At 37.6% G+C, this 27,183-nt stretch overlaps 1 pseudogene; it reads left to right on the top strand.

Annotated features, from left to right (window-relative positions):
* The first annotated feature begins 18,730 nt into the window (after nt 1-18,730).
* On the top strand, nt 18,731-19,032 carry LOC132022352 (non-histone chromosomal protein HMG-14-like; annotated as a pseudogene).
* The last annotated feature ends 8,151 nt before the right edge of the window (nt 19,033-27,183 follow it).

Raw genomic sequence — 27,183 nt, forward strand, 5'->3', positions numbered from 1 at the left:
AGTATCTTCAAATGGAATTATTTGATGTTTGGAATTTGCTTTGAAATACTCTGTGGAAGGGACGCCTGGGTGGCTCAGTTGGTTAAGCATCCAACTCTTGATCCCAGCTCAGGTCTTGATCTCAGGGTTATGAGTTCAAGCCCTGCATTGGGCTCCACACTGGGCATGGATCCTACTTAAAAAAAGAATCTCAATATAATTTTGTGACCCATTTCTCTCCTTTACAAACATTTTTTAATATTGGCATGAATTCTCTTAAGCATCATATTTAGTAATGTCATAATAGTTCACTGAATAGTTATACCCAGGCTGCATTTGATAGCTCTCCTCTGTGCTTACATATCATTCTATTAATATTTCTATTAAAATATTTATTCTGAATCACATTTTTTGTGTGGGAGAAGGCATAGTCTCTTCCTATATACTAAACCAAACACAGTGCTTGATACAGAGTAAATACTTAACAAAAGCTTATATAATTAAATGAAAAATTGATACTTTTTTGGATTATTCAATCAGCTGTGTATAATGGCCCATGTTACTTTATTTTATCAATCAAAATGTCATGAAAGGGGCACCTGGGTGGCTCAGTGGGTTAAGCCGCTGCCTTCGGCTCAGGTCATGATCTCAGGGTCCTGGGATCGAGTCCCGCATCGGGCTCTCTGCTCAGCAGGGAGCCTGCTTCCCTCTCTCTCTCTGCCTGCCTCTCCATCTACTTGTGATTTCTCTCTGTCAAATAAATAAATAAATAAATCTTTAAAAAAAAAAAATGTCATGAAAGTCCACGCTGGATTCATTATTTGAATGACATTTTACTGCATATCCTTGGTCTTTCAGTCTATTAACCCAATTAAAAATTAAAATGGCTTTTGTTAATGAACTTTTCCTTTTTCTTATTGTTCATCACCTGATCCTTAGACAAACTGATGAAGCATTCACACAGTAATCTACAAAAATTATACTGGGTAGCAACCAAAATGGCAGCAACTAGTTTTCCATGAATCTTTCATATGAATGCTGCAAAATTTTAACTAATGTAAAAAATTAATATTTTCCATAACTGAGTATATACAAGATCATGGTGATGTCTGTCATGACCTGGAGCAAGATAGGTTATGTGAAATAGGACAAGGCAGCATATAATTTGCTTTGAGGTACAATGAGTTAGTTTAAGATTGGATAGTTTGGTTAATTTCAGTAGGCTCTGGGCTATTGGGATGATCTCTAGTTGTCTGGTACCTGGCCTTAGGGGTGAATTAACTAGTCCCAGGAGGGGACGTCTCTCCAGGATCAAAGCCCCAAATGCCAGACTGTCAAAAATAAAGAAAATAAGAAAGTATGTCAACACAGCTCTTATAAGTGAAAAGTCCAGGAAAATTAATTTTCTGGCTAGCTGGATATGACACATATAATATTATCTAAGCTTCATGCTCAGGCTCCCTCTGGTGGTTCCTGGCAATTCCAGACTCCACTATTCCCTTTCCACCCGTACTCCACGATGCCTAAATGACTACAGTTGCTCTTCTCTGCATCCTTTTTGCTTCAAATCCAGAAGGAAAGAAATAGCTTCTTTTTGCAAATAGCCAAACAAAGATCCTGGTCCTCATTCTTCTTGGCCAGACTTGGACCAATCAATGCAGCTAATGGGATGGGAATTGCCTATAGGAAGCCCCACTGGCCCTGCAACCACATGGATTGAGAATAGAGTAGAGGTGGCTCTTTGGGTGTTCTGGTATGCTGTTTTACAGGAAGAATGGAAAATGGATGCTAGGGAACCAAACCAAACCAAGCAAAACAAACAAACAAAAACAACAAGAATGGCTGTCTCCTACACAAAAGATGTCAGACATATTTATCCTGGGGTAGCTCTTACTTTGTAATCATTGCTAACTTGTTTTGTATAACTTTGACTCTCCCAATTCAGTCACAAGTACCATGAAAAATGGTAGTATTTTGACATCCAGAGAAGATGGAGGAGTAGGAGGCCCCTAAATTCACCTTGTCTCATGATAACAACTAGGTTACACCCACATCAGTATAAATAAGCCAGAAAACAGCCCAAAGAGTGATAGAATAGATTCTCCATAGATAAGTGGAGACAAAAGACCACTTTAAACAGGGTAGGAAGGACAGAGATGCAGTTGGGTGCCAAAGGACCCACAGGACTTTTTGCAAGGGGGAAGAGATGCTGTGGGAATGTAGAGGTGAGAGAAACAGACCCTCATACCAGGTGCCCCAGACACAGGGAACCTGAATGGGAAGATGAATCCCTGTAACATTTGGCTTAGAAAACCAGGGGGACCCGAATTTAGTAAGTTCTTATAATCAGCAGGGCTTAACACTTGAAACTTAAAAAATCAGCAGGCTTGGCTTTGGCTCCCTCCTATCAGGAGGTTGATAAGAAACTGGGCACCCACTATTAAAGAGACATGCAGAAATACAGCATAGAAACAACAGTTTGAAAATTTCCTGGGGTATATGGGAGGGAAATTTGTTCACTAATCTCAGAGCATGTGCTGGGAACAAAGGAGTGGGCTGGTGCCATTGCCATCCCCTCCCCCACCGCCCAAGCATGGATACATGGACAGCTGCAGGAATTAGCACAGTGCTAATACTTACTACCTAACTTGCTAAAACATACACCCTGCCCCATGTTTTCCCATAGACATGCACCCTCCAGCGAAGCCTTGGCTCTAGGTCCCATCCCACAGCAGACCTGAGCAAACCTTGCTAAAACTGAGCATCCTGCCCCAGCATATTTTTGTACAAGATACTCATTAGACTTAAGAAAAGAGTTGAGGACCTCAGTGAGACCCTTAACAAAGAGATAGAAAACAATCAGAGATGAAGAACCAATCAGAGATGAAGAACTCAAAAACTGAAATTAAAAATACACTAGAGGGAATAAATAATAGATTAGAGGAAGCCGAAGAACAGATTAGCAACATGGAGGACAGAGTAATGGAAAGCAATCAAGCTGAATGATAGAGAGAAAAAAATAATTATAAAAAAACTAGGTTTAAGCAAATAACTGACACCATCAAGCATAATAACATTTGCATTACAGAGATCCCAGAAGGAAAGAGAGAAAGGGGAGCAGAAAATTATTTTGAAGAAGTAATAGCTTAAAAATCCCCAAATCTGGGGAAGGAAACAGATGTCAAGATCCAGGAGGCACAGATAGCCTCCAGCAAAATCAACCCAAGGAGATCCACACCAAGACATATAGTAATTAAAATGGCAAAAATTTGTGATAGAGAATTTTAAAAGCAGCAAAAGAAAATAGTTACATAAAAGGGAAGCCCCATAAAGCTATCAGTTAATTTTTAGTAGAAACTTTGCTGGTCAGAGCGGAGTGGATAATATATTTAAAGTGCTGAAATAAGAAGAAGGAAAAAAAAAAAACCCCCAGAGGGAAGAATATTCTACCTAGCAAGGCTATAATTTAGAATAGAAAGAGAGATAAAGAGTTTCTCAAACAAAAGTTAAAGGAATTCATGACCACTAAACCAACTCTACAAAAAATATTAAAGGGGACTATTTGAGTGGAAAGGAAAGACCATAAGCAGGAGTAAGAAAATTAAGAAGCACAAAAGCAGTAAAATTAAGTGTAAGAATCAGTCAAGGTGTTCACAAAGTAAAAGGATGTAAAGTATGATACTATACTTAGAATGTGGGGTGGAGAAAGAGTAAAGAATGGCTTCAAACTTAAGGGACCATTCATTAGCTTCATATAGAGTGCTATACACATAAGATATTAGATACAAATCTAATTGTAACCACAATCCAAAAACTGATAATAGATATGCCAAAAATAAAGAGGAAAGAATCCAAGTATATGACTAAAGAAAGCCAGCAAACTGTGAGACAAGAGAGCAAAATAAAGGAACAAACAACCTAAAACAAGTAATAAAACAGCAATAAGTGCATACCTATCAATAATTGCTTGAATGTAAAGGGACCAAATGCTTCAATCTACACATGGGGTGATGGAATGAATAAAAAAGCAATACACATTTATACACTGCCTAAAAGAGATTCATTTGAGAACTAAAGACACAATATTGAAAGCAAGAGGATGGAAAAGCATTTATCATGCAAATGGAAGTGAAAAGAAAGCTGGGGTAGCAAAATAGACTTTAAAACAAAATAGACTTAAAAAAAAATAGGCAGAGAGCCAGGCAGAGAGAGAGGAGGAAGCAGGCTCCCCGCAAAGCAGAGAGCCCAATGTGGGACTCGATCCCAGGACCCTGAGATCATGACCTGAGCCGAAGGCAGCGGCTTAACCCACTGAGCCAACTAGACTTTAAAACAAAGACTGCGGGGCGCTTGGGTGGCTCAGTGGGTTAAAGCCTCTGCCTTCAGCTCAGGTCATAGTCCCAGAGTCCTGGGATGGAGCCCCGCATTGGGCTGTCTGCTCAGCAGGGAGCCTGCTTCCTCCTCTCTCTCTGCCTGGCTCTCTGCCTACTTGTGATCTGTCTGTCAAATAATTAAATAAAATCTTAAAAAAAAAAAAAAGACTGCAACAAGAGACAAAGAAGGATACTACATAATCATAAAGGGAATAATTCAACAAGAAGATATAACAATTGTAAATATTTATTCAGCCAAGGTGGGAGCACTCAAGTATGTAAAGAAGCTACTATCAAACATAGAGGAAGTAATGGATACTAATACAATAATAATAGGAGTCTTTAACACCCCACTTAGATCAATGACTAGATCATCCAAACAAAATCAACAAGGAAATAGTGGCTTAAATGACACATTGGACCAGACAGATTTAACAAATATATTCAGAGCATTCCATTCTAAAACAGCAGAATACACATTCTTCTCAAGTACACATGAAACATTCTCCAGAATAGATTCCATATTAAGCCATAAAATAAATCTCAACAAATTCAAAAAGACCAAAGTCATACCATGCATCTTTTCCAACCAGAATGCTATAAAACTAGAAGTCAACCACAAGGAAAAATCTGGAAAGAACACAAATACATGGAGGTTAAATAATATGCTACTAAACAATGAATGGGTCAACCAAGAAATCAAAGAGGACATTTAAAAAATACCTGAAAGCAAATGAAAATGAAAACACAATGGCCCCAAATCTTTGAGATTCAGGAAAAGTTGCTCTAAGAGGCTGACATCAAGAAGCAAGAAAAATCTCAAATAAACAACCTACCATCATACCTAAAGGAGCAAGAAAAAGAAGAAAAAACAAAATCCAAAACCAGTAGAGGGAAGAAAATGATAAAGAATAGAGTAGAAATAAGTACAATAAAAACTAAAAATACAATAGAACAGCTCAATGAAAACAAGAGCTCGTTCTTTGAAAAGATCAACAAAATTGATAAACATTTAGCCAGACTCATAACAGCAATAACAAAAAAGACAGAGGACTCAAACAAAATCATAAATGAAAGAGGAGAAATAATACCTAATGCCACAGAAATACAAAGGATAATAAGATTACAAAAAATTACATGCCAACAAATTGGACAACCTAGAAGAAATGGATAAATTTCTAGAAACATATAACCTCCCAAAACTGAATCAGGAAGAAACAGAAAATTTGAACAGACTGATTACCAGCAATGAAATTGAATCAGTAATCAAAAAACCCCCAAGAAATAAAAGTACAGGACCAGAAGTCTTCACAGGTGAATTCTACCAGACATTTAAAGAAGAAGTAATACCTATTCCTCTCAAACTATTTTAAAAAAACAGAAGAGGAAGGAAAGCTTCCAAATTCATTCTATGGGACCAGCATTGCCCCAATACTGACACTAGACAAGGACACTACAAAAAAAAAAAAAAAAAAAAAAAAAAAAAGAACTACACAATAGCCCTGATGAAAAAAGAGATAAAAATCCTCCACAAAATATTGGCAAAATGAATTCAATGATCATTAAAAAAAATAATTCACCACCACATGGGATTTATTCCCAGAATGCAAGGGTGGTTCAATATTCACAAATCAATCAACAGGATATATCACACAATGAGAGAAATGATAAAAATCACATGATCATTTCTATAGATTCAGAAAAGGTATTTGACAAAGCATAACATCCATTCACAATAAAAACCTTCAACAAAGTAGATTTAGAGGGAACATACTTCAACATAATAAAGGTCATATATGAAAACCCCAAAGCTAATATCATACTTAATGGTGAAAAACTGGGGGTTTTTCCCCTAAGATCAGGAACAAGACAAGGATGTCCACTTTATTCAACTTTTATACCAACTTTATTCAACATATACTGGAAGTCCTAGCCACAGCCATCAGACAAGAAAAAGATATAAAAGTCATCTTAATTGGTAAGGAAGAAGAAAATTTTCACTATTTGCATATCACATGATACTATCTATAGAAAACCCTAGAGAATCCACCAAGAAACTACTGGAACTGATAAATGAATTCAGGAAAGTTGCAGGATAGAAAACAGTATACAGAAATCTGTAGCATTTCTATACACTATTAATGAAGTAGTAGAAAGAGAAATTAAGAAAACAATCCTATTTATAATTACACCAAAAATAATAAAACAAAACACCTAAGAGGTGAAAGACCTGTACTCTGAAAACTATAAAACACTGATGAAGGGGCACCTGGGTGGCTCAGGGGGTTAAGCCTCTGCCTTCCGTTCAGGTTGGGATCTTGGGGTCCTGGGATCAAGGCCCGCATCTGGCTCTCTGCTCAGCGGGGAGCCTGCTTCCCCCTCTCTCTCTGCCCACCTCTCTGCCTGTGATCCTTCTCTCTCTGTCAAATAAACAAATAAAATCTTAAAAAAAAAAAAAAAAACCTAACTGATGAAAGAAATGGAAGAAATACAAACAGATGAAAAATTATTACATGCTCATGGAATTCGGAAAACAAATATTGTTGAAATGTCCACACTATTTAAAGCAATCTATAGATTTAATGCAATCCCTATCCAAATATCAATAGCATTTTTCACATAACTCAAATAAATAATCCTAAAATTTGGAACCACAATATTTGGAACCACAAAAGACCCTGAATAGCCAAAGCAATCTTGAAAAAGAAGAATAAAACTGGAGGTATCACAATCTCAGATTTCAAGATATAGTACAAAGCTGTAGTGTATCACAACACTATGGTACTGGCACTAAAATAGACACATAGATCAGTAGAACAGATTAGATATCCCCCAAATAAACTCATAATTACATGGTCAATTAATCTTTGACAAAGGAGACAAGAATATGCATGGAATAAGACAGTCTCTTCAACAAATGGTGTTAGGAAAACTGGTCAGCTACATGCAAAACAATGGAACTGGACCACTTTCTTACATCATACACAAAAATAAATTAAAAATGGATTAAGGGCCTAATTGTGAGAATTGAAACTCTCAAATCCTAGAAGAGAGCACAGGCAGTAATTTCTCTGACATTGGCTCTAAGCAACATTTTTCTAGATATATCTCCTGAGGCAAGGGAAACAAAAGCAAAATTAAACTCTTGAGACTACATCAAAATAAAAAGCTTCTACATGGCAAAGGAAACAATAAAACTGGAAGGCAACTTATTGACTAGGAGAAGATATCTGCAAATGACATATTGAATAAAGGGTTGGTACCCCAAACATATAAAGAACTTGCATAGCTCAACACATGAAAAACAAATAATCCAATTAAAAAATGGACAGAAGACATGAATAAACATTTCTCCAGAGAAGACATCCAGATGGCCAACAGAAACGTGAAAAGATGCTCAACATCACTCAACATCAAGGAAATGCAAAGCAAAACCACAGTGAGATATCACCTCGTATCTGTCAGAATGACTGAAATCAACACACGTAACAGCAAGTTTTGATGAGGATGTGAAGAAAAGAACACTTGTGCACTACTGGTGGGAATAAAACTGGTGCAGTCATTATGGAAAACAGTATGGCAATTCCTCAAAAAATTAAAAATAGAATTATTATATGATCCAGTAATTCCACTACTGGGTATTTACCCAAAGACTATGAAAACACTAATTAGAAAAGATATATGCACTCCTATGTCTATTGCAGCATTACTTATAAAAGCCAGATTATCAAAGGAACAGAAGTGTCCATCAGTAGTTGAATGGGTAAAAGAGGTGTGGTATATATATAGAATGGATTACTCAGCCATAAAAAAGAAAGAAATCTTGCCATTTACAATAACATGGGTGGATCTAGAAAATCTAATATTAAGTGAAATAAGTCAAAGAAAGTGAAATACCATATAATTTCACTCACATGTGGAATTTAAGAAACAAAACAAATGAACAAAGATAAAAAGAGGGGTGCTTGGCTGGCTTAGTCAGTAGAGCATGTGACTGTTGACCTTGGGGTCATGAGTTCAAGCCACACATTGCGAACGGAGCCACGAATGGAGCCTATTTAAAAATAAATAAAATCAGATAAAATTAGACTTACTAAAAAGAAAAAAAAAAGAAGAGACACACCCAAAAAACAGACTCTTAACTACAGAGAACAAACTGATGGCTACCAGAGGGGAGGTGGGTAGGAGGATGGGGGAAATAGGTAAAGGGAATTAAGAGTACCCTTATTGTGATGAGCACTGAGTAATGCACAGGATTGCTGAATCACTATATTGTACACCCATGCAAATTACACTGGAATTAAAATTTAAAAAAATAATTAAAAAGAAAATCTGATACAGTATAATCTTATTACAAACCATTTATAAGCACGTTATAAACTGACAGCTAGGGATAAGGATAGAATTACTTGAACCACACTATTATTAAACCCACAAAATAAAAAGATATTTCATATGAAAAAATAGAACTGTAGAATTTAAAAATGTCTCACAAATACCAAAAAAGTAAGAACTGTCGTATAGTTAAGGTTTATATATTAGTTGACAGAGTTGAGTTTCTCAGCATCCGTCCCCCACACCTTATAATGCTATTGACACATGTCCGGTCTTTTGATATTTCATCTGTTCAAGATATCGCAAATCACAGTTAGCAGTGCTGTGATCATCTGCAAAGTCTTTTATTCCATTTCAGTGCAATTTCCCTTGACATTTGAGTTCTGCTATCATAGGCTTCAATTTCAACTTTAACATAGTCATTCAACCAAGATCCATCCACCCCTTGCAAATAATGTACCAGCTGTAAGACTCAAAGGGATTATGAATGGATTGCCACCCCCAGCTCACAGAGAGGGCTCTGAGGGGTTTAATTCAATCAGGTTAATTCTACCTCCCTTGTAGCAGTTATTGCTTTAGGTAATCTAAAGAGAAGCCAGTTACATGAGATTAGCTGAACACTGGAATTGGATCTGGTTTGGCCCAATGAGGGAAAAATTTTTGATTGTAGATATAAAAATTCCATTGCTTTTTAATTTTTAAAAAGATTTTATTTATTTATTTGACAGAGATCACAAGTAGGCAGAGAGGCAGGCAGAGAGAGAGGGGGAAGCAGGCTCTCTGCTGAGCAGAGAACCTGATATGGGGCTCGATCCCGGGACCCTGGGATCATGACCTGAACAGAAGGCAGAGGTTTTAACCCACTGTGCCACCCAGGTGCCCCTCTATTGCTTTTTTAATCTGCATTGTGTTAGGTCTTAACTTTCATTGAATTTACGGTATAGTTTAGAGATGAGATATAAATATGAAAATGTAAGTAATTTCCCCTAATATCCCCCTCTGAAGGCTTCTTGCTCTCCTCTGATCAAGCTGCCTGCCGTATTTCCATGTAAATTTAAATGGGGTCATGGAGGAAGCCTCCAATATCTATAGGACATTGTCATTTTTCCTCAGTTCCAATACTAATATATATGAGCAATACATTGATGTTTCCATCTTCAGAAGTTTATACAGCACTGTGTATGTGTGTATCTATAGAGACACATCTTTGTTAGTCATTTTAGTATTGTGGATCTAAGAAAGTTCATAATTTATTTTCATTAACAAAGCTAGAGATTTTTACTCTGTAGATAGAACTTTTGGAAATAATGAAGAATATGTGCAAAGATTTAGCTGCTAAAGATGCTCTTTCAAGTGCTTTCAGAAACATTTTATAAAAGGGGTGTGTGGGTGGCTCAGTTGGTTACGGGTCTGACTCTTGGTTTCGGCTCAGGTCATGATCTCAGGGTCATGGGATCAAGCCTCTCGCAGGTTCCAGGAGTGTGGGCTCTGCTCCAGATTCTCTCTCTCTCCCTCCTCCCCTTCTGCCCCTTCTCTTGCTTGCTCTCTCTCTCTCTCTTTCTCTCACACACACACACACACACACATAGACAAAAATAAATAAATATATAAAATCTTTAGAAACATTTTGTGAATGTCTTATAACAAGATGCCATAAGCATCTTTGGTATTTAATCTTTGTATTCATAATTATTTCATTAGGATGTAAATTGCCAGAATCAGAATTACTTCACAGATTCATCTTTCAGGTCTTTGCTCCGGACAACACACACCTTAGTTTTATAACTCATTTTCCTGCCTATGGTTTCTCTCTCCCTCCATTCTGCATTTTGTTGGTGAATTCATCTTCCTAAAACACAGTGCTCAGCATTTACTTTCCGGCTCAAAGCCCTTCCTTTCCCCTTGCTGGGGCCCAGTTCCTCACTCTTGATATCTGAGGACTTTTACAACCTGACTCTGCCCCCCGATTTCCAGTCTTTTCTGCCACAACTCCCCTGTATGAGTCCTTCATTTAACTAAATTCATCTACTCCCTGGGCGCCTAGGTGGCTCAGTCGGTTAAGTGTCTGCCTTTGGCTCAGGTCATGATCTCAGGGTCCTGGGATTGAGCCCTGCATTGGGCTCTCTGCTCAGTGGGGAGCCTGCTTCTCCCATTCCCCCTGTTTGTGCTCACCCGCTCTATCTCTCTTAAATAAATAAATAAAATAATTTAAAAAAATAAATTCATCTACTCTCCATCTCCCACTATTCTTTATAATTCCCTGTCTTTACGCTTTTGTTCATGCTGTTCTACTGCCATAACAAAGACGAACATTGAATAATAAAGGAAATGTTAGAATGAGGAATGAGTATTTCAGTTTGCCACAGCCTTCTGTAAACTTTTTCTCCACCTGTTTTTCTCCACATCACTCAAACTGCTGAATTGTCCTGCCTTCAGTGCTAAAAGTATCCACATGTACATGCTGCTCCTCTTTCCCTTCCCATTCACCACCCCCTCACCTTCTCCAAACCCCGGGGGCTATTCCACGTGCGGCATGGGTTCTAGTCCCTTTTCTCTCTCCCATCAGTGGCCAGGCTCAACCTCCTCCTCAGAGCTGCCCTCTCTTGTTGACTGCTGTGCCTACTAGATTCATTGCTCCTGTGTTCTCCATCTGTGGCCTCCTGGGTTCTACTCTTTGTTGGCCACTTCTGATCTTCTCTATGTCTGCTGTCTACCCTTCTATCCTTTTCTGCTCTCCTTTCCTCCTTTTATTATGATTCCTATCTCTTAGTTCCCAAAAGAAGAGACAAACCTTCATAGTGCTGAGAGCATGACTTTCTGTCATTTTCAATAACTGTCTTCTCTAATCCCATCAAGCAGAACATGCTTTTCCAACCTTCTAGACTCTTTCCAACATGCTTTCCTTCTTCTCCAACGCTCCCTTACCGATCTTCACAGCCATCGCCGATGCTCAGATGCTCTGGCCTCAAATAACAAGAGAAATAAACCTCAGGGGAAAAGTCCTCATCCAGGGGAATAGGGAAGACAAAATAGAAAAACTACAAAAGTTTTAAAGAGAGAAAAAAGTGTTATTTGCCTCATAAGTTTTCTTCAGCCTCAGTTTTGGTTTCTAGAGCACAATATAAAAGAAAGGCTGCATAAATTCTCAAGTGTTATTAGACCCAGAGGGAATGATCTAAATAAGCTTAAAATAAAAAGACTTCCACGAAGCACAGCCAAATTGTTAACAACTCTGGAATTGTGACAATTGCTAATGATAAAGGGTGAGTTTAGAAAGAAAAAGCCATAATTTGGTTAGAGAATTTAGATCTAATCTTTGGGGGCAAATACATAACTCTCAGACAGCACAAATAGGTTTTTAAAAATTTGGGGGCACCTGGCTGGCTCAGTCATTTAAGCATCCAACTCTTGATTCTGGCTGAGGTCGTGATCTCAATGTCGTGAGATCAAGCCCTATGGGCTCTGCACTCAACAAGGGGTCTGTGGGAGAGTCTCTCTTTCCATGTCTCTCCTCCCTCCCCTGCCTCTCAAAAATAAATAAATAAAAATAAATCTTAAAAAAAAAATTCCTTAACTTCATTTGGATGGGGTTCTTATTCCCATTAAGAAACCAATCTAAAGATAAAACAAGTGAGAAAAATTAGACTTTTTTTCTACAAAAATAGATTTTAGAAGGTAGAGTCAAATGATAGAGACCTATTATATTCCTGTTACTTGGAATCATTTTTCATATTATATCAATGAGTAATAATTTAAACTTATAAATGTAGAATAAAATAATTCTTTTCAGAGGTTTCTGCGTCCTCTGTTCACAGAACACTTCATTTGAAGTGAAATAGACTTTGAAATCAATGTAGTATAAGACAAAGAAATAACAACGTGATTTGGTGAGTGAAAGATAAAGGGAGGAGAGAAGATGATCAAGTGGAAAAATATCATAGACAATATTTTTTTCATAGTCAATATTTTTAAAATCCTCATTGTTCAAACATCTTACAGGATCAAATAACAATTTTTCAAATCCTCTTATAGTCTTTTAAGTCAGGTTATCTGAAAGCATTATTTTCTTTATTATTTTGAATTATCATTTCATCAACATCTTTTTGGAAATTTGTAACTCATTTCCTTTTTAAAAATAGCTTTATTGCATAGTATACAATTCATCCATTTAAGGTGTACAATTCAGGGGTACCTGGGTGGCTCAGTTGGTTAAGCATCAGGCTCCTGATTTTGGCTCAGGTCATGATCTGAGTCATGGGATCGGGCCCTGCATCGGGCTCCACACTCAGCAGGGAGTCTACCTGAGACTCTTTCCCTCTCCTTCTGACCCTACCCCTGCTTATGCATTTTCCAAAATAATAAATAAGTCTTAAAAATAAAGTGTACAGGGGCGCCTGGGTGGCTCAGTGGGTTAAGCTGCTGCCTTCGGCTCGGGTCATGATCTCAGGTCCTGGGATCGAGTCCCACATCAGGCTCTCTGCTCGGCAGGGAGCCTGCTTCCTCCTCTCTCTCTGCCTGCCTCTCTGCCTACTTGTGATCTCTGTCTGTCAAATAAATAAATAAAATCTTTAAAAAAAAAAAAATAAAGTGTACAATTTAATGGCTTTTAGTATATTCACAGAGTTGTGTAACCATCATCACAGATTTAGAATATTTTATTACTCTCTAAAGAAACCCTGCACCCCTTAGCTGTCATCCCCAATTTCCCCATTTACCCCCAGACCCAGGAAACCTCTAATATACATTATATCTCAATGGATTTACCTCTCTGGGGCATTTTATATAAGTGGAATCATATATTATATGACCCTTTGTGACTGGCTTCCTTTTCTTAGCATAATATTCTCAAGGTTCATTCATGTTATAGTATGCATCAGTCCTTCATTTCTTTTATTGCTGAATAATATTCTATTGCAGGGATAAACCACATTTTATTTACCTATTCTTCAGTTGATGGACATTTGGGTCATCCTAACTTTTTTCCTATCAGGAACAATGTTTCTATGAACATTCATCTACAAGTTATGCAAACCTGTGTTTTTATTTATCATTTCTCTCAGGCAAATATTTAGGAGTAGAATTGCTAGATCACATAGTAACTCTACATCTAACCCACTGAGGAACTGCCAGACTGTTTTTCAAAGTAGTTGTATCCTTTTACATCTCCACCAGCAACTTATGAGGGCTCCAATTTCCCCACTTCCTTTTCAACAGTTATTATATCTGTCATTTTGATTACAGGCATCCTAGTGAGTGTGAGGTGGTCTCTCGCTGTGTTTTCCATTTGCATTTACCTGTTAACTAATGATGTTGAACATCTTTTCGTGTGTTGATTGGCCATTTGTGTATTTTCTTTGGAGAACTGTCTATTCGGGTCTTTTGCTCATTCTTAATTGGGCTGTCTTTTGGTTATTAAGTTGTAATCATTCTTAATGTGTACTATTGGGTCTGAGTTCAAAGTTAACAAATCAACAATATATATTAAATCAGGTGTCTTTAAATAGAAACACATATAAAAACAAGGGTATGCATTGATCAGTTGGTGAAATGTAACCAGAAATTTGTAGGAACCTAACCTTGTACCCTCCCTAGGAGAAATGGTTCAGTATATGTTAATTCAGTGTTCATGGTGACTTTGTAGAATATAGTAAGAATTGACTATATTTTATTTTTTGATGCTATTGCAGATGGAATTGTTTCTTAATTTCATTTTTGGTTTGCTCATTGTTAAAGTACAGAAATATAACTGATTTTGTATATTCATTTTGTATCATGCAACCTTGCTGGACTTGTTTATTGCTTCTAAAAGTTTTTTAGTGGATTCACTAGGATTTTCTTTTCTTTTTTTTTTTTTTAAGATTTATTTGTTTATTTTTGACAGAGAGATTGAGAGAGAGAGAGAGAGAGAGAGAGAGAGCAAGTGCACATGGTAGGGAGAGGAGAAAAACCCAAGAAGACTCTGGGGGCCCACTGTGGGACTAAATCTCATGACTCTAAGATGAGACCTGAGCTGAAACCAAGAGTTGGATCCTTGGGGCGCCTGGGTGGCTCAGTGGGTTAAACCTCTGCCTTCGGCTCAGGTCATGATCTCAGGGTCCTGGGATCAAGTCCCCATTGAGCTCTCTGCTCGGCAGAGAGCCTGCTTCACCACCACCCCACCCCTGCCTCTCTCTGCCTGCCTCTCTGCCTACTTGTGATCACTGTCAAATAAATAAATAATAAGATATTTTTTTAAAAAAGAGTTGGATCCTTAGCCAACTGCATCACCCCTAAATATTCCTAAATATTTTCTAGTTTCCTTTGTGATTTCTTCTTTGACCAATTGGTTATTTAGAAATGTGCTGCTTAATTTTTGCATATTTGTGTGTTTCCCAAATGTTTTTCTATTGTTGATTTCTAATTTCATTCCCCCATGGTCAGAAAATGTACTTCATATTATTTTTGTTAAAGATGTATTTATTTTAGGGATAAAGAGAGAGAGCACAGTGGGAGAGTCAGAGGGAGAGAGAGAGAGAATCTCAAGCAGACTCCACACTGAGCATGGAGTCCAATGCAGGGCTTGAACCCAGGACCCTGAGCCAAAACCAAGGCACTTAACCGACTGCAAGACCCAGGTGACCCTGTGTTATTTTTATCCTTTTAAATGCATTGAGATTTGTTTTATGGCCTAGCATATTGTCTATACTAGAGACTTTTCTATGTGAACTTGAGAAGAATTATATTCTGCTGTTTTGGGATGGAGTGTTCATAGACAACTCTTAGATCTACTTGGCTTATTAAAAACAAAATCTCTATTTCCTTGTTGATCTTCTGCCTCATTGCTCTTTCCATTATTGAAAATGAGGTTTTGAAGTGTCTAACCATTATTGTTGAATTAACTATTTCTTCTTTCACTTTTGTCAGTTTTGCTTCATGCTTTCTGAGTTCTATTAGGTGTAAATGTTTATAATTATATTTTTCCTGATGGATTGATGCTTTCATTATTATAAATGTTCCTACTTACCTCACTTTTTATAACTTTTTTGTTTTAAAGTCTATTCTGGTATTAGTATAACCACTCCAGCTTCTTATTCTTATCTTTGAATCTAAAAGTTGGATAGCATTAGATCCAATTGGAGAGTTATTGATACATTTAAAATTTAAATTTTTTTTTAAAGATTTTATTTATTTATTTGACAGAGATCACAAGTAGGCAGGGAGGCAGGTAGAGAGAGAGAGAGGAGGAAGCAGGTTTTCCACAGAGCAGAGAGCCCAATGCGGGGCTCGATCCCAGGACCCTGGGATGATGACTTGAGCCAAAGGTGGAGGCTTTAGTCCACTGAGGCACCCAGGCGCCTCTAAAATTTAAACTATTGAAACAGTTAAATATACACCTACTATCTTGCTTTTTGTTTCTATATGTCTCGTGTCTTTTCATTCCCCTACTATTTCTGTATTGCTTTCTTTTGCATTAAGTGGATATTTTCTAGTGTAATATTTAAATTCCTTTAATTATTTATTTAATATATTTTTGAGTTATCTTCTAAATGATAGCCCTAGGACTTACTATATATATCTTATAAAAATTGACTTCAGACTTAAATCAACTCAATTTCAGTGAGATATAGAAACATTACTCTAGTATATATCTCTATCTTCTCTTCCTCCTTTCTGTACTATTATTGTCATATGTATTATGTCTATGATGATACAAACTCAAAATTCATTATTATAGCTATTTATATAATTTTATGTCTACTAAGAAAGCTAAAAGAAGGAAGAAAGCAAGTATATACTTATGGAGATTGTTATATTAACCTTCTTGTTAACCATTTCCAATCTCTTTATTTATTCCTGTGGATCAGAATTACCATGTGGTGTACTTTCCTTACTCCATAAAGTTTTCCTCCCAACATCTTTATGCTACTAATTGCCAAATATAATACATTTCACATATTACAGGATGAACCATACAATTATATACATTGCTTTATACAATTGCTTTAAAATAATTTGAGAAGGGGATAATATGCATTTATTGTTTTTTATATTATGTAATTGGATAATTACCTTCACCAGTGTAATTTTTTATGTTGATTTTGATTACTGGCTGAAGTCACTTGCTTTTAGACTAATGAACTTCTTTTAATATTTTTTTGCAAGGCAGGTCTGCTGACAATGAATTTGCTCAGTTTTTGTATAACTGGGAATGTTTTTATTTTGCCTTCATTTTCAAGATGTGGTTTTTCCAGATATAAAATGCTTGGTTGACACATACAACACTTTGAATATGTCATTCCAATAACTTGTGGCCTCCATTGTTTCAAATAAGAAGCCAGCTATTTATCTAATTTGGCTTTCTTTGTTCATGACTAATTGATTTTCTTTTGCTTTCAAATTTTCTCTTTGTCCTTGCACTTCAGCATTTTTATTTTGATATACCTATACATGGATCTCTTTGTGTTTATCCTCCTTGGAGTTTATTAAGTTTCCTGGATGTATAGATTAATTTATGTATTATTTTTCATCAAAGTTGGGTTGTTTTCAGCCACTATTTCTTTGAATATATTTTCTGGTTCTTTCTCTCCTCTTTTTTGGCTACTCTCATTACACATATGTCGGTGTGTTTACTGGTATCACATTTTTTACAGCTTTGTTAATTTTTCTTCATCATTTCTTTTCTTTATTCTTCAGATTATATAATCTCAATTGATATAACTTCAAATTTTTTGGCTCTTTCTTATGCCAGTTGAGAAAAAGTCAGTTCTTTTGGAAAGAGCTTTGAACTCTCTCCTCTAATAGGCACTGTCTCTGAGCCACTCCTCTGGAACTGACAGTAGAAGTGACCTGTAAGTGTTTTACAAACCAGATGCTAGATAGTGATGGTAGCCTCTGGCATTCTTGTCTTGCCTCTCCTTGTGTGGAACCTCTACCCTCCTAGTGAGCTGTGACAAGGCGGTCGGGACCCCAGTATTCTCCTTTGCAGTGCCTGGGGAGAGCCTCCATCATATGAATAAAAGCTGCATAGAGGAGAGGAGTCTGAATTTCTTGGCTATGCTCATCGGGAATATAGCTTCTGCAAGTCAGAGATGGAGAACACAAGACATGTTAGTGGCATCATCTCATGAGATGCCTTATCCCTTGACTGGAAACTCAAGAAAAAGAAAACCCTGCTTTCTTGGTCAGATCTGCCTGAAGTGGCACTCTGCCAAAGCTGAGTTGGAGAAGGGGGCGAGAAGGAGCTGTGGCTCAAGCATTACAGACTTTTCTGTTTGTACTGAAATTTAGTAGAGTTCCTTGAATAAATATTTCTTCATTTTCTGTATGACCTTAGGACAATTTTCAGAGACTTCAAATGGGTATTTTTTATAATTTTCTTCATTTCTTTATTTTGCTGGGGGACAGATTCATGTAGTACTTCAAGCTGCTATTCTGGAAGTAGAATCCCTTGAATTTTAGTTTTCATAAGGAATCTTAGAATATTTAAAGTAACATGTTATTTGGGGAAAGCCTTATTTTTAAATGAACAACTCTGTTCCATATTCATTTCTTCTGCAATTTCTTTTAATATTTCTTATAAGGCAGGTCTGCTAACAATGAATTTGCTCTTATTGGTGAGATTAACAAGTATTATCACGAAAACAGTATGTTCCTTTTAAAGCCATAGTTCTGGGGCCCCTGAGTGGCTCAGTCATTTAAGCGTTGGCTTTCCGCTTCGGGTCATGATCCTGGGGTCCTGGGATGGAGTCCCACATCGGGCTCCCTACTCAGGGGGGAGCCTACTTCTCCCTCTCTCACTCCCCTTGCTTGTGCTCTGTCTCTGTCCCTGTGTCAAATTAAAAAAATAAATAAAAGCCATAGCTCTCTGTGTTTATATTTATAAATTCCATAGGCAAACACATATTTCTCCTTTAGTAGGTGATTTCAACAGATACCTAAACATTAGGGTAGGGCTGCCACAGCTTGGGCAGCAGGTGGAGTGGAGACGTGGAAATGGCCAGCAGCCCAGCTTTGCAAAGGCTCCTGGTGGCCACAGACATACATCGCACACCTGCCTCACCACCATGGTAGCCAAGAGGAAGGTTAGCTCCGCCCAACGGGCAGCAAAGGAGGAACCCAAGGCAAGGTCAGAGAAGTTGTCAGCCAAATATGCTCCTGTAAAGGTGGAAACAAAACCAAACAAGGCGACAGGAAAGGATAAATCTTCAGACAAAAAAGTACTAACCAGAGGGGAGTGAAGGGAAACCAGGCTGAAGTAGCTAACCAGAAAACAAAATAAGACTCACCTGCAGAAATCAGAGAAAATGAAAATGAGGAGAGTCTAGCTTCTGATGAAGCAGGAGAGAAAGAAACCAAGTCTGATTAATACCATATACCAGTTCTTATCAGAGTCACTGTCCACTTGTTTGTACAATCCAGAGAAATATTTTTATCAACTATTTTGTAAATGCAAATATTTAGTAGCTCTAGAAAATTTTTGAAGAGAGAATCCCACCTCATTCCATTTTTCAAGTGTAATTTTTTTAAAGAGGTAAAATCATTTGTTGGTTATTTATTTTTTGGTATAATCAGAAAACAGTGGGATATTGAATATGGGATCTTGATATCCTCAATTGTGTGATCTTGTGTGTCAGTTTAACGTTCCTTGGGTGGGGTAGTTCTTTTCATATCCTGTAATACCAACAGTTTGGAGTCGGTCATGCATTTAATATGTCTTGAATATTTTAAGTTCTATTCCCCATGTTGTTTTGGTAGAATTATTTCCTAAAGAAAACCACTCCTTGATCTTGGTTCCTCCTATCAGAATTTTGTATACTCTATAACATCTTGGTCATGGTAGTCCAGTTTTCCTAATATCTTTTTTAATGTTCTATGCAAGACTGAAAATCTGAGTATGCAGTGTATATGATATTAAATTTTGAATTAATGGGATTTAACAGTGTAATAGTATATCAGCATTTGAAGATACATGTACTTGATATACTGTTAAGAAATATTTGCCTTGAAATTTTAAAAAAAGATTTTATTTATTCATTTGAGAGAGAGAGAGACAGTAATAGCAACAGAGCACAAGCGGGGAGGAGAAGGAGAAGCAGGTTCCTCACTGAGCAGGGAGCTGGATGCAGGGCTCGATCCCAGGACCCTGGGATCATGACCTGAGCTGAAGGCAGATGCTTAACTGCCTGAGCCACCCATGCACCCCTTGCCTCCAAATTTTAAGCTGGAAGATCACTGGACTAACTTTTAGAGAAGAATCACAACTCCATGATTTTTTTTATTTTTTATTTTTTATTTTTTTTAGATTTTTAGTATGTACATTAAGAATTGTATACAAATTGGGGCGCCTGGGTGGCTCAGTCAGTTAGATGTCCAACTCCTCATCTTGACCTCAGGGTTGTGAGTTCAAGCCCTGCATGGAGCGTATTTTTAAAGAAAAGGAATTGTGTACAAACTGAACACCTCAGAACAAGCAATAAAAACTCAATCATGAAAGAAAAAAATAAACATAAAGGCAGCAATGATTCTAAAACACAATGAAACTCTAAGTTAAGGCTTTGTATTTTTAAAACCCATATTCATATGTAATTATGCCCAAATCAAATTTCCATCTTCTAGGTTGAGTTCATCTCCACAGGATCTATGTCATTTATCCTGAGCCAACAATTCCTTTGTATTAGACTGTATGAGATAGGAATTAGTAGCAATGATGATCATTTCACTTTAATGAATTATTAGTTCCTTTCTTAGGTTTTGGTCTCTGTTTAGATGATTTAGCCTTTAGTAGCTTAAGCATATGCAAAAGAAGAGATAGAGCATTTTTTTTTTGCAAAACATGGCAAACCTACATACAAACTGTATTAATTCTTATCTTCTTGAAAGCTGGCCAACAATTGATAATTCAGGACATCCTAAATACAGAAAACACAACATAGTTGACCACTCCTCAGCCTCCTTTTAAAATGTAGAACATGTCAAGGTAGGGATGGCAGGATCTGTTGATGGACAGATGACATACAGACTGTGAGAAGACACAAGGATGAATTGATGGCTTTGGGCTGAAGCAACAGGAGGGAGGGAATTGCCATTAAATGAAGCAGGCAGTTCTGCAAGGAGAGCAAGCTTTGTGGTATAGGGGTTTATCATGGATATTTTAGTAAATAAAATGTTTAGGCTAGTGTCCGAATCACAGCTTCACACTTTTACCTAATTTGAACCTTCTCTCAGCTCTGGCTTGCTTTAGGCTGGAAAGGCAACAGTGGGTTCTCCTGCTCTCTCCTGGCCTTCAGCCAGCTCTTCCTTCAGGTTAGGAAGGGACAGAAAGATCTCACTGACAGGCACCTCACAAACATGACCACTGGGGAAGGCAGATCCCGGCCTCTCATGGGGCCCTTCCTTGAGTCCATCAGAGATTCTTGTGCTGGGCTCTTTGATGACAACTCCCTGGACACTGGTAATGCCCCTTCTCTGACTGCCTTTCTAGACTCCTCCTTTTCGTCTTTCAGGCCACCTCTTTGTTGGAAACTGCTGCCCTCTATCTAGGAGGGATCTTAGACCTGCATTTGGTCCATAAGAACCACCTAGGCCTTGCCTGCCCTCAGAGGGAGCGTCCTCCACATTTTATGCAGCTGTCTCTACTCTGCTACCACTTGCTGCTTTAGCCTGGAGAATTTTTTCCAGAACTAGGTTTGGCACTTGCCTCTGTGTCACAGAAACTCCAAGAGAAACAAGTCAAACTCTCCAAGGGGGTTCTCTTGAAATCCCCTCTAACAGTTGGCTAACACGAGAGTATGTACCTACTAGAATACAAAACAAAACCCCAAACAATACCAAGTGTTAGCAAAAAAATGTGGAACAACTGGCATTATTGTATACTGGCGGCAGGAATGCTTCTTTGGAAAACCTTTGACAGCATCTATCTAAAGTGACCTGGCAATTCTAAAACTAGTTAGATATCTACTGTATGCATACATACATACATACATACATACATATGTATGATCAACAGAAGACATCGTAAGAGTAATAATGGTCCTAAACTGGAAACAACCCAAATGCGCATCAGCAAGAGAATTAATAAGTAATGGTGGTATATTTTCTAAATGGATTTTTCAAAAAAAGGGAATGAGCTACTGCTATCTGTAATATGGGTAAATTTCACAGATATTTATTAAGTCAAAGAAACAAAGTATAAGAACACATACTGTTTGATTCCATTTACATGATGTCAAAGAACAGACAAAACTAATCTAGTTGTTCAAAGTCAGGATAGTATAATAAGTAGTGACTGGGGTGGGCAAGAGAGAAATTTCTGGGTTACCTGAATATTCTGTATTTAATATGAGTGATGGTTAGATTTGTAATGCGATGGGTTTACACATTTCTAAAATTTAATCTAGCTATTTACAATTTGTGTATTTTATAAAATTTATGTTACGCTTCACTAAGAAAGAAAGTAAAAACAAAATTTATGGAGAAATTCATGTTCTTCCAACTACTCATGCATCGCATTTTATTATTTGATAACATGAGCCTGGAATTATCTAGAAGGGGTTTTTTAGCTGTGAGGACATTCTGAGCCCTAGAAGAGACATTTTGAAAAGTGAAAATGTTATGTCCAAGTGAGAATAGCCCTCTTGCTTTGCTGCCTGTGGCTGCTGGTTTCAATAAACTTCTCGGAGTTCCACTCAGCCCACATTTACGAGCATTTACCAGCAGGGGTCAGACCTGAGCAAAACCCACACAAGAGCCCTCTGTGAGCTAGAACTTTCTTCCCAGTTCAGGTAACATATCCTGGCTTTTTAGTTTTCTGAATTCGTATCTCTAGCTACACTTGACTCTCACCACCACTCGCTCTCATGATCACAACATGGACCAGAAACTTTACCACTGTCTTCTTCACTCATTCAAGGACCCTGTTCTCTCCTTCCACTAATGCCATCAAACCCCTCAGCACCAGCGACCTGACACTCCCTCTCCATCCTGCAGTCCCCTTCTCTCTTCACTGACCCCTTACCCAACTTTGACATCGTGGCTCATCAGTGCAATTACTGTGGCAAACACCTTCAACTCTTTGACCATGCCAGACCCCCACTCTTAACCCATTAATGATTTCTCATTGCACTTAGGTCAAAATACAAAACCACTACAGCACCCACAAGGCTCCTGCCTTGCCCTGTGCTGATGGGGGCCTCTTGCACCATGACTCAGACACCACAGGTCTCACCCCATGAGTTCAGTTTTTCCCTGCCCCAGTGTAAAAGTCATTTCTCCCAAGTCCTTTCTTTTGGTCTCTTTCCTAATGGTGAGGTGTTCATTTCCTTCAAGACACAATTTAAAATTATACCCATATTTGTGTACTTGAGTGCTTAACATTTGTCCTTCATTTGAGACTGTGCACTCAGCAAAGGCTGTAGCCATATCTGGTTTGCTCATCTTCTACACAAGTAGTGCCAAGCACTTGTTGGGTGCATAGTAGATCTTCAAAAAGGATTTGTTGAATGACAATATCAATCTGGATCTTGACCCCACAAATGTGGGACCCTCTATTGCTTTAAAAAACAGCACTTTGTATACTATATGTCCTTTCAGAGCACTTTCACATCCATTATCATAATAATTTCATAATTAGCTAGATAAGCATTGGAAGGCCCATTTGACAGATGAAGACAGTGAGCCACAAAGAGAGTTGACTAAAATGTCAGAGTAAGGACTAAAGCCAAAAATCTCTAACTTACCCATCTGTGAATCTTAAGTATATGTAAATGTTCTGTCTCTTGATCAAACTTGCAGTGGGGAGGAGATCTTAATAATTAAATGCTTAGGCTCTAGGGATAGACTGCTAGGGTTCCTAACCAGATCTAACACTCAACTTGCTGTGTGACTTTGGGCAAGTTACTTAACTTCTCTGAGCTCCATTTTCTCCATCTCTAAAGTAGAAATAACAATATATATCTGGGGAGGTTATAGTGAAGCTTTGAAGATTTTATATATGTATATAGTGATACACACATGACACACACACACACACAGTGCTGAGCATGGTCCATGAGAAGCACTCAAAGTTGGTCACTATTTGTGGAAGTCTTTTGAGAGAATGATTATATTTCCTCCTCTCTGGTAACTCTAACACAGAGCCTTTCACAGCGACATTCAACACAAATGCTTAACACAACTTTCTGGCAACATTGGGATTTTTGTTTTCTTGAACTAGTTCTTATCTGGGAATACTGTTGCCTTTGAAGAATGAAAAAAAAGTGTAATATGTACCCTGGGTGTGACCACTCCCATGCGTATATGCTTTAAGACCTGATAATTAGGAGCAGACTTCTAGACGCCTGTTTTCTCCTAGTTCACTCATTTTAGAGTCCATTTCGCTCTTTGGAAGAGTGTAATTAATATAACGTGTATTCTCAAACTCCCTTTATTCTGGGACAGCTATATATATTATAGCCATGGTAGTTCCTATGAATTGACCTAATAAGCTATTGAATTAATGCAGTAATCTCTACCCCCATAGGATAGGATAGAAAATTATAGAGTAGCATGCAAAGGAGGAAGGTTAGTTCTCTTTATGATGGAATTCTAAAGAAGTTTATTAGAATGGAAAAATCACATGCCCTTTGAAAAACTGCTTTATGCAGGATAAAGTGATAATTTAAAATAAGCCTACAAAAGAGAAGTAAAGGTCATGACATTTTATCTAATTTGGTTGGTCCTTTTAAAAATATGTCATGCTGTAATTTTTTTGTCTCCTGCAGCTATGAATATAAACATATAGGAATAATGGCCCCTCGTGAAACTTGTGAAACATAGGAGTACAAATTTAAATGAAGGTTTCCTTGGAAAGCTAGCACAAATGACTAATGGATTGCAGTCTATTAGAACAGACAAAAATGCTTTAACTATGTATGGTGATGCCTCTTCCCTTTTTGTGATCATTTATTAACATTTTTACAAAGCTACTGAATTTTGAATCTGTGAGTAAGAACTTATTAAACACACAGCAAAAGCATTTTTACCTATTCCGTTTCTTTTACAGAATTCAGTAAGCCATTAAATGCATGGAACAGAGTAGTATCCATCTTAATGTTCAGTGATCCTTTCAGTTTTTGTAAAAATATTACAAATTAATCAGTTAAATAGATTCTCTTTTACCTCCTGTACATTTTTAGAAATGATGAATTGGTTCTCTAGCATTCTTTAAAAATGGCCAATGAGATTTTTTTAATGAATAATTCGAATTTACTATTTATCCATATTTAATGTGTTTTAATTCATTACAGCTATTATTCTTACTGATGCTCAAATTGTTCCATGCTGGGTCAGTAGGAATGTCTTCAAGTTTGCTTCTAAGTCATTTTGACAGGATCCTATTAATTTCTGATAACTTCTTTGCTTTCTGGTAGGATAACATGGTCCAAGTCTCAATGTATACATATTCTACTTCAGACGTGGAGTTAGCCCTTTCCGTAAGAAGTATGGTTCCTTTTCGTAGGAAACTGTATTTAGAAACTACAATCTAATTGCTCAAGGTGTTTATTAGTGAGTTAGTCATTATTTGTAGGCTTCTCCAGAAAGCTACTTTGAACAAAAATTCTGATTGATTCATTTGTTGTATGTAATATCTCATTCTATCACCTCACTTCATATATTTTTAAAGATCTTATTTACTTATTTTTATGTGAAAGAGAGAGAGCACAAGCAGTCAGAGTGGGAGAGGGAGAAGCAGGCTCCTCAGTGAGCAGAGAGCCCGATGCTGGACTCAATCTGGAGATGCTGGGGTTATAACCTGAGCCAAAATCAGATGCTTAACTGACTGAGCCATCCAGGCGCCTGTATCACCTCACTTTAAAATGTCTTTTTTTCCCCCGGGTTTCTTTGTGACTCTTCTTATGGTCTTAAACACTCATTTTTTTACCTTTTTTTTTTTTAAGAAAGTATCCTTTGCCTGCTCTGAATAAATTTTTTTAAAAATATCTTATTTATTTGACTGATAGGAAGAGGGAGTACAAGCAGGTGAAGCAGGAGGGAGAGGGAGAAACAGGCTCCTGCTGAGCAGGGAGCCCAACATGGGGCAGGATCCCAGGACTCTGGGATCATGACTTGAGCCCAAGGCAGACGCTCAACTGACTGAGCCACCCAGGTGCCCCTAAAATGTTTTGATTGTGGGAAATCAATAGATTTTTGAGCATATGTGATTTCTTCAAGGAGTTTGTATGGTGTAATTCTAAAGGAGCAGGCATTGGTATCAGATTACCTGATTTAAATTCATAATGTGGGAAATTAATCTGATGCAATGGTGGTTTCCAAGCCTCCTATTAGGCAAGCTATCGTAGACTAAGTCATGGCACAGAAAAGCTTACAGATCAAAAAGAAGTTACAGTGTGTTGAATCATCTTAAAACACAAAGCTAGAAGCAAAGGGGCAAGGACAGACTGAGATATTTATGAATGGGACCAGGCCACATGGAGGACCACACTACCTGAATCCCATGTTTTACAATGTCCAGATGGATGATCTTTCTCTCTTTCTCTCTGCCACTTCCGTCTTCCCTGCTGATGATGTGATTACAAAGACCAAAGTCAAGATTGAACGAGGTGCTTAGCAAGAAGGTTACTGAAGCAGACTCACTCTTACTTTTTCGGGAGCAGCTTGGTCAAGTACTTCAGGCCAAAAGCTGTAGCTTGCCAATTAGCCTGCTTAGCGGCTATGAATTTTATCTGTATCTCTTGGATGGAGCACATGTGGAGACAGAGTGGGACCATAAGGAGTGTTACTAATGGATACTTGATTTTGAAGATAATATTAAGATATGAGAAAGATATTGTGGTTATGTTTAGAAATTTTTTTTTTAAAGATTTATTTATTTTAGAGAGAGAAAGAGAAAGTGAGGGGAAGGGCAGAGGGAGAGGGAGAGAATCTCAGGCAGACTCCCCACTGAGCATGGAGCCAAGGCAGGGCTCAATTTCATGACCCTGAAATCATGACCTGAGCCAAAAACAAGAGTCAGGCGCCCAACCTACTGAGCCACAAAGGCAGATAAAGAGATACAGGTTTGAAACAAAGCAGAAGAACTTGATAATATTATTTTAGCTCACTGGGTTGGTAGATCCATTGCCTTATATTTCTGTTTCTTGGTTCTAAACCCACACAGAACAATTCAGAAGGTGGTGTACAGAGGGTGCTCTTCAGAACTAGGCTCCTTGGGATTTTTCTAGTAGTCTATGGACTGAGGGATGCTGGGGGAAGATAGAGAGTGAGAAGTAGGTGTACAGGGTTGTGGGAGAAACAACACATTCACCACTACAGTGATTTGATGGTTTTATGGGAAAATATGCTTTAAAAAGTAGGAGTCGAGCCAACTTAAACTTGATTTCTAATTTCATGACAAGTTTATGGTACTCAGGATAAGCTTATTAAAGCTGTAACTATGATTATCAATAAGTTGTATCTACTTTACAATGCATTGTTTCTAATAAGCATTGATTCTTTTGAAAATTCAAATGTAGTTGGGGTA

Source organism: Mustela nigripes, chromosome 7, assembly GCF_022355385.1.
Source record: "Mustela nigripes isolate SB6536 chromosome 7, MUSNIG.SB6536, whole genome shotgun sequence".
Classification (NCBI taxonomy): domain Eukaryota; kingdom Metazoa; phylum Chordata; class Mammalia; order Carnivora; family Mustelidae; genus Mustela; species Mustela nigripes.